At 39.5% G+C, this 17,948-nt stretch overlaps 1 pseudogene across 1 annotated transcript in view; it reads left to right on the top strand.

Annotated features, from left to right (window-relative positions):
- Positions 1-17,948, top strand: part of LOC306871335 (ras/Rap GTPase-activating protein SynGAP-like) — a 54,617-nt pseudogene that overhangs the window by 14,714 nt on the left and 21,955 nt on the right. The window contains exon 2 of the transcript in view: positions 12,152-12,273. The product of the transcript in view is annotated as a ras/Rap GTPase-activating protein SynGAP-like (transcript). The remainder of the gene's footprint in view (positions 1-12,151; positions 12,274-17,948) is intronic.

Genomic DNA, 17,948 nt, shown 5'->3' with positions numbered 1-17,948 from the left:
TGCATCATTACCATTTGAAATTTGTTCAGATGCGGTAAAACCTATGGGTAAAACCTGTGAAACCAACATTTCTATGGTATTTGAAAATTGACCCGCGGGCCGCACTGAGTGAGGAGGGGGGCCGCCAGTTTCCCATCCCTGCTCTAGAGCTAGCACAGATCTCAGGGACAGATGTAATGAATGCACGCTATTACACACGTGTATGAACACTTCCACGTCTTACAGTCTCTAGGATGACCGTGATTCTCACAGATTTTCCTATTTTCCTCCACTCTCCGCACTCCATCTTTTCCATCTTATTTATTTTTTGGATTCTGAGGCTCTTTAAGCATTGAAAGACTCTCTCTCTCTCTCTCTCACACACACACACACACACACACACACACACACACACACACACACACACACACACACAGCAAACCACTAACACTTTCAGATTTATGGAAGGTGAAGATGCATGTATAGAAAAACATCCTCCTACCGCTTTCTCTACAAGATTAATCAACTCTTGCTGAGGTCTTTGAACTGTAATTTGAAATGTATAACGAATGATGCACGTAAATTGTGCTGACCAGCTTGACTACCTTTCTACAAAACAAAAAGGAAAAGAGAGCAAGTAAAATGTGTGATAGTTAAATTGCCAGAGAGCAAAACTCTGCCTCAGTTGACTGCAAATAGTCTTCAGAAAGCACAGCGTGCCAAACGCACGCTTGCTCTCATGCACATGGTAACGGCGTGTTCTCACACACACTCTTAGCATATGCTGCTCACGCACTGACGGACTAACTACTGAAACTGGCAATGAACAGGCAAGAGAGCACGTCCACCAATTTCTTCTCAGGTAAACGCCTCTGAGCGCTCCCTCAGTCTGCTTTTTTTCCTATCTCTGTATGCTGCTTTTTCTATCTTTGCTGGCTCACCTTGTCTTTGTCTGTAATAGTCTATCATTTTGTAGATCTGGCTAGTCTTTGCGGGTGTATTTTTGTGTGGGAGTTCAACGTTTATACAGCATTGATGCTAGATTTCTTCTCAGTGTTGTGGCTGCAAATTTTCAACAGGTGTGTGTTCTTATTGCCATGCATTTAAATATATAATGCTGAGAGTATTTACTGTTTAAAAAAAAAAAAAAAAAAACTGCTCACAGAAAAAACTGTGTACACACTGTATGGTTAAACTGTAAATGGTTAACTTTTCCAAAAGTTCCTGTGTGGCTTCACATTAGGTTATTTTTCATTTTAAATGGTTTTGCTGCTGCTTATTTTTGTTATCCGTAATGTGCATTAGGATTTTGTTTTGTTACCTTTTTTATCTGGTTCATGTTTATTGCATTATATTGGTGTCATGTTTTGTGTGTATGACCCTGTGCACTGTCTATATATGAGTGTGGCCATGTTTTATGGACAGGCCAATCTGATTCCTTATACAGCTATTTATCTACTACCTGTATTATCACCATATTTTAATTATATATTATAATTAGGGATGCACCGATACCACTTTTTCCAGTACTCGCCCGATACCGATACTTTAATTTTTGTTACTTGCCGATACCGAGTACCGATACCGATATTTTTATTGTATTTTTACATTTTTTAAATATTGGGTAAAGAAAACAAATGAGTATGTAAAATGTTAGTTGATTAACTTAATTTATCAAATAGATACTGTCAAACCAAAATTTATTCAGACACCTTCAACATTTCTCACATTTTATTCGCTATAGTTTAGAAAATGCTAATAAAATATTACAAGAACTCCAAGTTAAACTGTGTCAGAACAAATTTAGCTTGATAATACCTTTCTATCAATCAATCAAAATTATTCAGACAGCTGTTGGTATGACAATATTTACACAACTATCAATACTTTGTCGGCCCACCCTTAGCCTTAATGGCAGCCTGTAGTCTCCTGGGCATGCTGTCAACCAGGTTCATGAAAGCCTGAATTTCAATTTTTTTGCATTACTTGGTCTGAATAATTTTTGGTCTCACTTTTGTATCAGTTTTACTGGTAGTCCACTGTATGAAGAATTTTTGGGTATAATTTGTCACAGTTTACTTTATTTTGCTATCCTCAGTTACTTAAATTAACTATAGTGTCCTGCACCCACTAGTAAAAAAAATAAAAAATTATATCTGGTCTCTGAATAATTTTTTGGTTTGACTGTATATCCTTTGGTTATTTTTCACACTTAATTATGCCCATTAAAATGTAATTTACAATTTTTTGTTACTTTCACTGTTATTTTTTTATTTATTTATTTGCTCTATGGTACATCATCTTAAATGATGTACCATAGATAAAACAACGCGCTTATTAGAGCTGCTCCATTGCAGCGGCTCAGTGCTGTAACCACGCTTTTTGCTGTAATTATGCAGGGAACCACTCGTTATAAATCAATCATTTTCAGATATATAATTTTTTTTAATCTGAAACATTTAGATTTCAAAGCCATATAATTGCAGAAACACGCATGAAGCAAGGAAAACACGCACAGCGCGCGCACTTATGTGTACCGGAGCAGATGACAGGGACAAGTACAGAACAGCCTAGTGCATTTCACACAGGCTGATAGTTTCACTTGTGTTTCACTCGTGTTCAATGCTTAAGGTTAAAAATAAATGATGTTTAAAGTGAATGAATGCCCCTATATGTTGTCATATATTTAAGATTTAGTTTTAATTCAAATGATGCGTGCTGAGCGAACATCAATAAAGATCACACCACAGAAGTGCGCGCGTGCTCTCTCTATCTCTCTCTCCCTACTGTTAAGTAACTTGTGCATTGTTTTACTTACTCGTTTTTGACATTTCCGACCGAAGTACAAACTTTCCAGTGATATCTGTGAGAAAGGGATATTCACTCGACAAGCTCGCGCATCTGCGCCGCCGCGCGCTGGATCCACTCAGCGTGTTTTGCTTATCAGCTTGCTCACATCAGCTATACAGGCATTAATACTGAATGTTTAACATTATATACATTGCATGTACATTTTTAGACATCCTTAATCTCTAATAACTACATTCTGCTGTCTGTTTTTCTGTTGTTGGTGTTTCTTTGTCTGAATATGGCACTGATCACATGCGTGGTATCGGCGTTTAGTATCGGGGCATTTTAACGAATACGAGTACGAGTACATGAGCTCAGTATCGACCCGATACCCGATACCAGTATCGGTATCGGTGCATCCCTAATTATAATATATTACAATGCATATTTTACATGATATGAAAATATGGTAAAATATATAAAATATGCAGGAATCGATATGCTGTCCCATAATAGACATACATTATCACTGTAATTGTTACAGTGGATTTCTGGCAACCACAGCTGCTGTATTTTTACTGCAAATTTAACAAGATATATATATTTTTTACAGTGTTTAGTAATTTAGTGTTATTTGTGCTGAAATAGAATAAGCAAGGAGCATTAGGGTACCTCTACAGTGATTGATTGGATAGCAGAAAAACCTAAGACTTGGGAAAACAGGAAATGATCCATATGCATGTTAAGCAGGTGTGTGTGTATGTGTGTGTGTGTGTGTATGTGTGTATGAAGGAAGAAGAGACAGCGAGCTGATGTCTTCTCAAGGAAACATATGAAGAGCTTATTTGCAAAAACGGATAACTCCATTTTTTTAAATGTTTAAAAATCATGTTCCCTTTCGAGGGAACTTCGAACTGCGTCCTCTAGGGGTCGCTATGGGGAACACCTCGGTCTTGAAGCATATATCTAAACACGACAATAACATTGGCTGGCGACAGCCTATAACATCACTACCGGCGCGACCACAGTATAAAGGGGCGCCGGGAGAACACGTCATCCTCTTTTTCTTTTTCGTCTTCACTGACCATTTGTTTATGTTAGCAGAAGGAGTGCATGTTCTCTCGCCGGAGACTTTGTTCTGATACCAGCAGTTTCACATGGCTTGCGGGCTGTGTGTGTGTGGTGAAGAGCAAGCGCGTTCAACTCTCGAGGGAGTTGAATGCACTTGTTGCATTCATTGCTTATTTATTGTGAGGGATAAGCACGCTCTGATACCTGCAGTTTCACGTCGCTCGCATGTTGTGTGTGTGGTGAAGAGCAAGAGCGTTCAGCTCTCTAGGGAGTGGAATGCACTCGTTGCATTCGTTGCTTATTTCTCATGAGGAATAGGCATGAATTGAACGTGCTCGACTCACAAAGAGACTGTTTGTGCTCATCGTGATGCATTCGCGGGACTACTGAGAGGGGAGGTGAGTGCTTCACTTTTTACCCGAATTGTAATACACGTGTATGCATGCGTGTTCGCCTCTCGCGGGAATAGTGACGCATTTGGGGCGGCGGCTCCGTTCTCGCTTGATTTCGGAGGTAATCTAGCGCGTGGGCGGATCATGTTTAGCTCCTGTGGGAACTGAATACATGCTGCGCGTTGCGGGTGCGGTGAGAATTATCTGCCCATTGGCCGCGATTCACGGTTCATGGGCAGAACAGGGAAAGGACCTGACGAAAAGTCTTCCCTATCAGTAAGGAATTTCAATGTGGGTATCTGTCTCCAGTTATTGGGCAGATGATTTATAACATGTTATAATTTAACATGTTATACTGATTTAACCACATTATACTGCACTCCCGGAGCCTTTCTTTCTGCAGAGTGTGCATGACTCTCCGTGCTCAAGTGTTGGCTTGCGAGCCACCGTGATGCTTGCTGAAGCCACCACTGTCTGACCGAGGTTATGCGCTACTCGTGTCTTGCATCAAGAGGCTTCCTGAGATTTGATTCACCCACTTAAACATCATGCACCTTTTCTGAGTTAGAGCTCCTCTCAGTAAGGCATTGAGGAGCTTCACTCCTTAACTCCACTCTGCAGTTCAATAGATGGTGATAAAATATGCATCTCCCTGTCGTACTGCCCTCACAGTTGAACCAGTGAATCGCCCCTCCGTGGAGTGGGCTTGAGTACACTGCTTTCCCGGAGGTACGAGTGAGAGGTGTTTCTGCGGAAACCCTTCCTGAGTGCTTTAGCTCTTCAGACATGTTTGGTTATTGGCTCCCGTTGGTCTATGCTCTCCATCAAGATGGAGAGCGTTGGACTACGTTCGCCTACTAACAGATGACAGTCTCCCTTTGGGTGGTGCTGGACTGTCCTTTTAATCTGGCACTGCCTTCTGGTCGAGCTAGGGTGTGCTCCCCTCACTGAGAGAGCTAGCTATGCATCTCCTGTTCCCAGTTTGTGTTGTAGGGACCGCCTCAGCCCGAGGGCTGAGAAGCGCTTCTCCCGAGAACTCTATATGCAACTGTACTGAGTTGTTAGGCCTATCCCTGTCGCCTTCTTGGTCAGTTGCCTCCATATGGGACCCTGTTGCTGTTGGAATGTGTGATCCCCTTCTAAGCCTGGATCCCATTTCCGGTGTCCCATTTGCAGTTAATCTGCTCTCTGGACATGGCAGTGCTCCCCTCACTGCGGGAGCTTCTTTATGAGCTCTGTGGCGATGACACCAGGAAGTTTGGCCGCTTGCTGCCTCCCTGATGATTTACCCTGTTGGTCAGGCCTGGCAATGCTCTCCTCACCTAGAGGTTACCTTTGAGCTTGCCACTCATGGTTGAGCGTCTGAGGACTCCTCTCACCGGGTCCTGCACTCCCTGGAGCTCTGTTGAGCAGCATCTTCAGGTTGTTAGGCCCCTCTCTGCCTCCCTTTTAGGTTGCTGTCCTTGTTGGTTGAGTTCAGCAGTGCTCCCTTCACCCTAGAGGGTCACCTATTAGCATGCCGCTCCCAAAACTGAACGTCTGAGTCCATCTCATATTTTGAAAGTTAGGCCTCCGCTTTCTAGAGCTCCGGTTAGCAGTCATGCCAGGTTGTTGGGCCACCTTCTGCCTCCCTGGTAGGCTGTTTTTTTTTGGTCGAGCTAGCATTGCTCCCCTCACCATAGTGTCACCTATGAGCATGCCACTCCCTTCTGAGCGTCGTGAGTTCCCTCTCATGCTGAGAGTTGGGTTCTCCACTCTCTAGAGCTCTGTGATTCAGCAACCTCAGGTTGTTAGGCCTCTATGCCTCCCTGTTAGGTTGCTCTCCTTGTTGGTCGAGCTAGCATTGCTCTCCTCACCATAGTGTCATCTATGAGCATGCCGCTCCCTTCTGAGCATCTGAGTTCCCTCTCATTCTAAGAGTTGGGTTCTCCTCTCTCCAGAGAGTTCATGTAGAGCAAGCGGTAGCCCTTGGGTGACAGGCCAGGACCTAGCTACTATCCTAGGCACTTAGCCATATCCTCTTAAAGGAATCTTTCCTTATGATTCTAAGCCTCGAGCTCTACCCTGGGTCTGGGAGTCCCGGCCCTTATCAGGTAAGTTTTTTTTAGGGTATGCAGCTCGGGTCTTTGGCCGTAGGGGATAATGCCATCTAACCATCCCAGGGGCAGCTCCCTTAAGCTTTGGTAGAGTTGGTACATAGTGCTCGCCTTTGTGCTCGGCATGCACTCCCCTCAGCATGGCAGCGTGGGTATACTGTTCCCCATAGTGACCCCTAGAGGACGCAGTTCCCTCGAAAGGGAACGTCTCAGGTTACGTATGTAACCATGGTTCCCTGAGTAGGGAAAGAGACACTGCGTCCTCTAGGCCTTGTGCCATGCTTCGGACGCAAGCTTCAGACGAAGAAGTGGATGACGTGTTCTCCCGGCGCCCCTTTATACTGTGGTCGCGCTGGTAGTGACGTCATAGGCTGTCGCCAGCCAATGTTATTGTCGTGTTTAGTTATATGCTTCAAGATACCGGTCACGCCGAGGCGTTCCCCATAGCGACCCCTAGAGGACGCAGTGTCTCATTCCCTACTCAGGGAACCATGGTTACATGTGTAACCTGAGACGTTTTTTTTATTATGTTATCATTTTTTTGTGTTTTGTGTTAGTTAGCTGTTTTTAATTTTTTTTTTTAACCTAGTCAAAAAAAAAAAAAACAATAAGCAACTGCAGTTTGATTGAGATTAATTGGAATGCACAATAAAAAAACTTGATTTTTGAGAATTATCTGTTTTTGCAAATTAACTCTTCATATATTATGAATATCAGTAATCAAATAATAATGGAATAATGGAGTTATTTGAGTGTGTGCACATGAAACCTTGGCCCACACATTCTGTAGACAAATATCCCTGATCTTTGGAGCCTGCAATACAGTAGAGCAGAACACATGCAGACTTGAGCAGCTGGAGGAAAAGAGAGCAAGAAAACGGATCAGCTGCTGTATTACTCTCTGACCTACTTTAAAGAATGCATCATAGATTTATTTCCGGGCTTTTGTTTAGTAATTGGTTACATACAATCATATAATGAAGCAATTGATCTACGGCTCTCTTGTGCTCAAGGTTCACTTGGATGGTAGTATGGAAAGCTTTTTTTAATATCTTCTGTGTAGTTTTTTCTGTGAGTGATCATGTAATATCCTTCATAATTTTGATAAAAATCTAATTAAATGGCACATTTGTGTAAAGAACATTTCTAGTGATTGCCTTTGGTTTATTTCAAAGATGTTGCAATTTTAGTTGAGAAACTATGGCAGGTAAAGTTTTGTCCCATATCTGAGAAATCAGTGCTTTGCTTGTCTGTATGTCTATAAATAGGTGTCTTTTTAATTCAATATGGTGTGTGTGTGTGTGTGTGTTTGTTTTTTTCCTAAGGATTTCCTCTTTTCATGCAGTAACATTATTTAGAGCTTAGGTTATTACTTTTTCAATCGCCTGCACTATGTTATCAGGCTTGGTTTTGTTATTAGATAAAGGAACGTTTGCAGGCAAATGCAAACATGATTTGTTTGATTATAGACTCATATTCTTTCCTGACCTCATGAGAGATCATATTTATTTGCATTGTCTGTACCATACAATCATAAGCACTAATTCTTTAACTGAATAACACTTCAGACACATAATTGATATAATCTGTATTACACCAGGAGTTTATATTTATCTTAAATATTTATTTTTAAAAAATCTCAACTGTCTTGCAGTATATTTGCCTGAAGCACAAGCAGTTTTATGTTTGATTTGGAGTAAACCAAAAATGTACAACTTGAAAGGCTTGTTGGATCTTACAGGTTTGTGTAATGCCCAGTTGCTTCTCTTTGTCCAAGTTCATCCTGCAGTACAGAAGATCCAGTGCTGGTCTCCTCGAATGCATTTTCTTACTGTTGCTAATTATCTTTTTTTTTTTCTTTTCCCAGTAGCAAAATAAATGTTTTAGTAAGATAACAGCTGTGCAGTGTTGAAGTGGTAGCATGTGAGAGTTACTTTGGTGGATTTACTTAAGCAGGTTCTGGCCCACTAGGAATGATTTTGGTTTTCTTTGTTAAACATTATAAAAACAACGTCCTCAACTTCAGTTTCTTCTTATGAAAAGAGCAAAAATATTTGTGTAAAGTTTGTTTAAATAGCACAAGCATTGTCTTGTGGATGAAATTACATGCTTGTTGAGCTTCTTCTACTTTAGGCAGGTGTCACAAATTTAAGCTTAGGTGTCTTATTAAACAGAGGAAGTTTTAATTTAAAAGTGAATGATTTAACACTTTTTAATAAAATGAATGACAATTCCAAATGATGACCACTGTAATATGGGTAAAATGAACAAATTTCTCATTTTCTGTTTATAAAGGGGGGTTTTAAACCTTACTGATGGGCCACAGACACGTTTCAGCCAATGAGGACAAGAGACATTCCTCTTTCTCTCCTTCATGTCACACTTGCATTAAATCTCTTTCTCCCTCTCTCTCGTGCCATTTGTATTTTGCTCCCTCTCTCCTCCCCTCCCTTGTGTGCATGTTATTGCGCTGATAAGGGCTTCGCTTTGCCAGTGGCATAAAGTAATCTCCTTTTTGATGTGACCACATCATGAATGGATTCAGCATATTAAATGAAAAAGGCAATAATTCTAAAATTATTAACTTCTTTTAACAGAAAATGCCTTAAATGATTTGATAAAATCAAAGCAGTGGTCATTATGCTTATTTAGAGAAGCAGAAAACTGCCTGTTTAAGATTAAGAGACTAGTTGCACTTCCGATAATAGCATGAAGCCGTAAGCCATTAAATGACAATTTGAAGTAACTGAGAATAAAATCAGGCCTTAATTTCTTAACAGGAGAAGGAATGAACCAGCAGATCACATTTAATTACCCTCCTTGTGCACTGTTCTTAGTTTGAGTAACAACATCTTGTCAGGGATCCAGGACCTGATATACTGAGGATTTAAAGGAGCTAAAATGCTTTTCTTATTTATCTGAAGAGAGTGTTTTGATGATTTGATGTCTGCAGAGCTGATTTTGACAAGGTAAAAATCTGTTTGTCTGTTTTTGCATTTTTCCTTGACAGGACAGTTAGAGATATAACAGGAAGTGAGTGGCAGAGAGAGATGGGGGGGGGGGGGGGGGATGGGAAAGTTCCACGAGGCGGGATTCGATTGCACCTTATTGAGAATGCGCCACTGAGAAATTTTAACAAGTATGTTATAGACTTTTCATCAAGACCCTAAAGAATCATATCAACTTGTGGAAAATGGGCATCCGATGACCCCTTTAAAGATAAAAATGAATTATATTTAACTTTTTAAATATAATTATAACTGGCCTCATTCCAGACGAAACTGGACAAGTGTAAATGCATCTGGTTGTTGAAACCACACATGTAAATTTTACTCCTCCCAAAATGTTAAAATAATAAACGTGTGAGAGCGTTAAAGGCTATATGACATCATAGTCCGATATGACAGCGCTAATGCAACAAGAGAATCTCTTCAGAAAGCCAAGGCGCAAACTGCCGCGAATGACACTGAAAGTAAGACGCAGACGCTCTACACACAATCATCTTCATTAAAAGTAGTAGGACAAACTTATCGTTCCAGTCCTGATGCCGCACGCTCTCCTGTTGCGGTCTTGGATCTTGAAATGAGCTGATAATTAATAAAATGCAGCGCTTATCTTTTGATTTCGTTCACGTGAACTGTTAAATTTAAATATAGCGCGGAAATTGAAGATCGGATTTATATCCGTTTTGTGACGACACATTTATGTGGCCAAGTGTAAATGGAAATGGTTTAACAATTATAACAATATCCGATCAGCGAAAATGCATGAAATGACCAGGTGTAAACAGGCCCAAAGACCTTAAATTGGTGTGTCAGAGAAAGGAGACTTGCAAAATGTATGTGTGTATATATACATACTTTTTTAATCGATTGACCGCACTAGTGTGTATATGTGTGTGTGTATATATATATATATATATATATATATATATATATATATATATATATATATATATATATATATATATATATATATATATATATATATAATTGTATTTTATTTTGCCAAGCACAGGCAAAATTAAATTATTTTATTGTAGTCATAGCCCTGATTTTATTAATTGCACTGATTTTGAAAGCATAAAATATAAAGAAATAAATTCAATCTGTTTTAAGGTGTATACATCTGATATAACTCTAATAGTGGGTAGAAAAAATACACTGTCACTTGAATACAAAGTAAATGATGTTTCAATATTTAATTTAATAATTTATTTATTTGCTTGTCCCTATTCTGGCGATCTTAGAATGCACTGCATTGCTGTCAATCTAGAGCATTTCAGTACAGTCATTTGTAAGGTTTCAGTTCAGTTATTGTATAGTTTGAACAGAAGAACAATGGTAAATAAGTAGTATCATTGCACTTTATTTTACAGTCTTGTTACTCATGTACAAGTAATAACTAGATAATAATCCTGAACCTACCCCTAAACCTAACCCTACCCCATGTAGTTACCTTATATTACCAGTAGTTTCTTAGGTAGGGACACTATAAGTACACTGTAAGTACATGTAAGTTCACGTACTGTAAAATAAAGAGAACAGATTGGCCACTTCAGAGCTACCACTATCTTGGGAGAAAAGTCACTGCTTCTAGCTATTTTTGTTTAGCCATATGTTCATCTTTCTAAAGCAGTACATAGGTTTGTGTACATTGTACATGATAGGCTTATAATGGTTGCCTTATATGTTCAAATATCTGAGCTGTGTGTGTGAGCCTTCGAGGAGGCTATTAAGTGTATTTCTCATTATCTAGCAGGGATTGATTGTGCAGTGCACTGCTAATTGCATCTGCACAATCACAATGAATTGAAAGATAAGACTTCTCTCATCACAAGATTACAGGATTTAATTGTGCACAGAGTCTCACATACTCTTTCAGAATTTGCTTATGGTTACAATAATGAAGCTTGTAATGGAGTTGACTAAGATATGAGAGATGAAGCAAAGTATAGCTCTTTTTTACACAAGCACTCACTCACTCTCTCTCTCTCTCTCTCTCTCTCACACACACACACACACACACTTCTTTTCTGTATGTTTGCTTGTGCAAGAGTTAAATACAGTCAGATGAGTCTGAAGCAGCATGTCTTTGCATTCCATGTTTTTACAAAACTCTTAGTTTCTTTTTAAAAGGCAAGAGGTCATGTGACATCCTTTGTTGAGAGACATTATTTCCTGAATTGTGTGTTTTGACCTTTTCATAATACAATACATTAATCTGTAATGTTTCATAGAGCACCTATGGACACAGTTTCCAATCGTAAAGCACTCAGAATGTAACGGCTAACTTCAACTCATTAATCATTTGGTTGTAAAAGGCTTTTTAGCATGAGAAGCAGAGGTTTGCCATGAATGAGAGTCCAGGCTTGTTCAATGTTCTGAAACAAGATGTGATTGTTAACGTTCCATGCAGCATGTCAATGTCTCTATATGAGATGCAAAAAGGCAACACTATGACAGTCTTGTAATTCACTTTACTTACATTCTCTATATCACACTCAAATTAACATGGCAATATTTCTTGCTCACTTGGTGAAATATTTGGAAATCTCATTGTCGTGAACAGGGGGCTCATTACCATATAAATGTGTTCCAGGCGCTCTTGTTTCATTCGGAAGACATGTCTGCTACAGGTTCAGGAGCTGTTTGCTTTGCAGATCTTTCAGGATTTTGTTTGACCTTTTTAAAGAGGAGGAATAAATGGAAAGGCACAGGCCAGGAGAAATCCCTTCATCGCTCATGTCTTCTGATTTTCCAGGTGCTTTTTTGTTGTCATTCTCATCTTTCTCTTTTTCCGATCTTCCTTCCATCTTGTCAGATATGAGGGGTCCTGCAGGCCACTGGATGTCATGTGGTCACCCGTGTGCTGAACGTGCCGTCTGGAACCCCAAATTCTGTGTGGTCACCGACTATCAAATGCTGCTTCTGGACAAAGAGGAGGTATTATATACAATGACACAGAAAGAGCCTTTTCTCATGTTTCCCACATGCCCTTACAGTTTTTCTTAAGTGGTTACAGTTTTTCTTAATTTTTTCTTCAGGTGATCAAGTGGATAGTGCTAAATATAGGTGTAAAGAGGGTTTACTGGATTGAAATTAAATTAGGTTGTGGTTAGAAATGCATGTGATCACATTGCATATGTCATAAATAAATGATATATAAAATATATATATATAAAAAAATATATATACAGGTCCTTCTCAAAAAATTAGCATATTGTGATAAAGTTCATTATTTTCTGTAATGTACTGATAAACATTAGACTTTCATATATTTTAGATTCATTACAACACAACTGAAGTAGTTCAAGCCTTTTATTGTTTTAATATTGATGATTTTGGCATACAGCTCATGAAAACCCAAAATTCCTATCTCAAAAAATTTGCATATTTCATCCGACCAATAAAAGAATGGCCATTATGTTCATTTATGCACTCAATACTTGGTCGGGAATCCTTTTGCAGAAATGACTGCTTCAATGCGGCGTGGCATGGAGGCAATGAGCCTGTGGCACTGCTGAGGTGTTATGGAGGCCCAGGATGCTTCGATAGCGGCCTTAAACTCATCCAGAGTGTTGGGTCTTGCGTCTCTCAACTTTCTCTTCACAATATCCCACAGATTCTCTATGGGGTTCAGGTCAGGAGAGTTGGCAGGCCAATTGAGCACAGTAATACCATGGTCGGTAAACCATTTACCAGTGGTTTTGGCACTGTGAGCAGGTGCCAGGTCGTGCTGAAAAATGAAATCTTCATCTCCATAAAGCTTTTCAGCAGATGGAAGCATGAAGTGCTCCAAAATCTCCTGATAGCTAGCTGCATTGACTTCATTGAATATATGAAAGTCTAATGTTTATCAGTACATTACAGAAAATAATTAACTTTATCACAATATGCTAATTTTTTGAGAAGGACCTGTATATATATACATACACCTGTATATATATACACACGTGTGCGTGTGCATGTATGTGTATATATATATATATATATATATATATATATATATATATATATATATATATATATACATGCACACACACACATTGATCAGATGATATATATTTAAAGCATTCGTCCAGTTTTTCTACTTAAGGCGAGACACTACAGGTGAATAGGGTAAAGTTTTTAACTAGCAGATATCACCATGAAACTTTCCCAGTTGATTACCTACATTAAGATGAGAAGAAAACGTATTACAAAGTTTCTGTAATTGTATGTTTAAATATGCAAATTAGGCATTATCTAATTAAATATACGTTAATTTGCATATATTAAAAAAACGAAATCTCAGAATTGGATAAAGCCAGGTTCAAAATTCTTTTTTCATTGTGTTCACATATTAGATGGGAAAAAAATTACAGAGGGATTTATGGATATCTACTTTTGTTATCCTGTAAATCAGAATATACTGTCAATAGCCTTAAAAAATGTATTTTCGCCATGTTTTTTGGAATAAAATGTTATATAAATCAGGCTAGGAATAATATATTTACAAATCCCTCTGTAATTGTCTTCATAATATAACTAGGTACAAGACTGGAACGTTTGGTGTATATAGGTGCTACTGAAGTGGAGATTTCGGACTTGGAGTATGCGAGAAAAGTCATTTTGAGAAAACGGGCTTTAAAGATTTATATTGTAAAAATCCACACATTTTTATATGAAAACATTGCTAACAAGCAAAACAACTGGCCAAGTAAATGTTTATAACAATGTAGACCATGAACAATGACAACTGAATAACACAACATTGCCAAATAAGACCTTCAACTAACCACAGAGAAGCACAAATACAGACACAAACTTATCATCAGAACTGCAACTCTAGTCATCTATGTCCATCGGAACACAAAGTTCACCCATGAGGGTTGAAAGCCTAGCTCTCCATGCCTGCACCATATGTAGGCCCCTCACCCCTCTCTTGCTGATGCCTTTTCAGCTTTTTAGCTGTGCTCAGAGTCTTAAAAGTTGAAATGGCCATACTTGCAGCTGCCTCAACTCTACTCTTACCTACAAACACTGTTTTTGGATAGCGGGCCCAAATGACGGAGTTGAGGCACTCATTCGCATTTTGAGTGCCACCATGCTGCATGCGCTGCAGCAGGCTGTCACTTGACATGTGGTGGTATACAGGTATCAGCTTCTGGCCCACCACCCAAGACAAAAAGTTTCCTGCATGGAGCCTGTGGCTCTCTGGAGTTTCTCCATTTTCCTCCGCTCTCCTATACCAACACCAGGACAGGTAGCACCTGGTGTGCAAGGGGACTTCGTCACAGGACATGCTATGGAGGAGACCAGCCCAGATCTCATTTTTCATTTTCTCTATGGAACCCTGGTTATTTAAAATAGCCCCCCTGCAATAATTTTGTAATGTTTTACATTTTTTTGGCCGTTAATTTTCCCAGACCCTTCCCCCCCAATTTGCGTTCAACGCTTAATTTTCGTAGTGCTGTGCCCATACGCTTATGGGCATGGTTGATGCATTCTAATTTTACTACCTCATGCCCAGGGTATGGGTTTAGGGATACCACCTCCCTGAATGCAGCACTGTCCCCATCTGACAGCATCTGAATGTATCTCAGCTGGTGACGACTCACAGACCTGGCCCACATCCTCTTCGCTGCCTCCTGCTCCATAGCCTTGCTTGAGCCCCTAAAATTTTGTGCACAGTCATGCGTTTCTCTCCAGCTGTCAATTTCCTCATCTGTAATCTTTCCCTCATGCCTGGCAGCTTCTTTAAGGGCACAAGCATGGCAATAGGAGGATAGAACCTCAAAGTCGATCATCAGTTTTCTACCAAGTGCCATCAAAAGACACACTGATATTTATCACCGCATCTGCATCCTCTCTCAGCAACTCTGCCACATCTGCATCAATATCTGCATAGGCCTGCCTGACCTGCTCCCTGGTCCTGTGAAGTGACTCAAGACCTCTCTCAATTTCTGCCGCTAAAATGAAATGTGTATTGTATCAATAACTGTTCATTTGTTTTGTTTTTATAGATACAGCACACAGAAATCTGTACTGTACTGTACTCCGATAGCATTGTACAGAAGAGAGAGAGCGCTTTCCAGCAGTGTACGTGATGACTGGGTACAGGCAGAGATCGCGGAGCAGCATGTTGATTTAGAACGCCAACTTTTGTTGAATTTATGAGAAATCTACAGACGCAAACAGACAAAGTGCAGTAAAATAAAGACCTAAATGTGTATTTCGGACTTTTTTTCACCACAAGTCTATAAAAAGACAAAAAACATTGAAGACAAATATCCAAAAATCTCAAAATTGACCAATAAAAAAAAAACTATGTTTTTGCCTGCCGTGTCTCGCCTTAAATCGCAATTGTGAGTAGGATTATGTCTTCCGCATCTCATCCAACGCCTCCCTTGTGTCAGGGTTCTGTCGTGTCTGTCATGTGTTCCCGCCTCATGTTTCCTTATTTGGTTTGTTTCCGGTCCTTGTTTCATGTGATTATTAGTTCATTCTGTTCAGGTGTGTTTGTCTCATTAGCGCGTGTATTTAAGTTCCTGCTTGTTGAGTTTCGTGTTGGTCTGGTCTACTCGTTACTCCCCGGTGTTTGATGTCTGTGTCTGCCTTGCCTTGTCCTGCCCTGCCCTGCCTTGATGTTTGAAGTAAAGACATATTTGAGTTTACATCCTCGTCTGCGTGTTCCTGTGTCCTCCCTCGTGTGTGCACCGTGACACCTTGCTAATTCCAAAATGTCGTTTTAAACTGTAACGGAGGCTTGAGCTGTTTATAGTAGACTAATACTGCAGTTAATACAGTTAATAACTAAGTTATGAGAGAGAGAGATTACGTCTGTGCGTCTCTCAAAAGTGTTCGGCAGCAATCTCACTAGTTATAGTGAAACTTGAAGTTAATTTTCTTCACAAACCGCGTCGTTGTTACCTCGCTTGTGAGAAGTCCCTGGGCCCTGAGGGTTAAAAGGCGGGATCACATTAGCTGTAATGAGGCGATACAGGAGAAACCGGACCACTCCTTACTTTCATACGGATTACATAAAAACAGATTATTTGTTTTCGACTTGAATTGGTTAATTTAAAATGAGACATTTCAAGCTTTCTATACAAATATTTATCTTGTCTTTGAGGCATATTTTCGCTGAGATTCTGGTTGTTTTATTTCCGTGTCTGTGAAGAGAGGTGACCGAGACAGAGATGACCGAGAACGCACCCTGTTTATTTTCTTTATTCTACAAAATCAGAGCATGTTGTTGTTGTTATTATGAGTGTATACAAATAAAAGTAGACCCCTCACATATTTGAATGGTGTATTGCTCTTATCTGAATGATCAAAAATGGCAGAGTAATTCAAGCTCATTTCTGCCTTATCAGGAAAATCTGCCACAAAACGCGTATTCGCGTTTGTCGGGCCCAGAGGGTTAAGTTGTTAAACTGTTACTGATAAAATCGTCAGAGTATGTGCATGAGTATGTTAACGTGTGCAAACTGTCTGAGAGGGAGCGGGAGAGATGGAGTATGTGCTTTCCGTACATAATAAAACGTAATTTTCTGGCAAAAACATGGATATGATCTGTCGTTTTTATCCTTTTGTTTACTCTATTTATTTGTTTGGCCAGTGTCGTTGCGGGTTTTGTTTTTTTTGCTGTTTTGGCCTGTAAGGACCTTTTGAAATAATGCAAATCATTTGGCGAAGTGATATGGGCATGTAATGCGGTGCCTGGAACTACGTTCGCAGTGCGTTTCCCTGAAAATAATTGCACAAGCATTCAATGGCCCCGTAGTATAAAAATATATTTACATTCAATTCAATTCAAGTTTATTTGTATTGCGCTTTTCACGATACGAATCGTTGCAAAACAGCTTTACAGAAAATTCAGTTTCAACAATATATATAGTAGCTTATCAGTGGTGACCGTCAAATTGATGTACATATGGCAGAAATGTATGGTAAAATTCAGTTAATGAGGTAATCATGTATAATAATGTATATTTGATCAGATATAATTGCAGTACAAGATTATGAAATGCATTATTTGAATGCTTAGCTAAAGAGATGTGTCTTTAATCTAGATTTAAACAGAGAGAGTGTGTCTGAACCCCTGAATGTTAGCAGGAAGGTTATTCCAGAGTTTGGGAGCCAAATGCGAAAATGCTCTGCCTCCTTAAGTGGACTTTGCTATCCTGGGAACTACCAAGAGTTTTGAGACCTAAGGGAGCGTGAGAAGAAGACTAGTTAGCGAGATAGAAGACTAGTTAGGTACACAGGAGCTAAACCATTAAGGTCCTTATAGATAAGTAATAGTATTTTGTAACTGATACGGAACTGAATAGGTAGCCAGTGCAGTGCACTGAAAAATTTGAATAATATGATCATATTTTCTTGACCTGGTAGGGACACTAGCAGCTGCATCTTGGACTACTTGTAGCTTGTTTATTGAAGATGCAGGACAACCACCAAGCAGTGCATTACAATAGTCCAGTCTAGAGGTCATGAATGCATGAACTAGCTTTTCTGCATCAGATACGGGTATTATTATTTTATATAGTGGGGGGAAAAAAATATTTGATCCCCTGCTGATTTTGGATGTTTGCCCACTGACAAAGAAATGATCAGTCTATAATTTTAATGGT

This window comes from Barbus barbus, assembly GCF_936440315.1.
Source record: "Barbus barbus genome assembly, chromosome: 6".
Lineage (NCBI taxonomy): Eukaryota > Metazoa > Chordata > Actinopteri > Cypriniformes > Cyprinidae > Barbus > Barbus barbus.
This window is presented reverse-complemented; position numbering and strand designations above follow the sequence as displayed.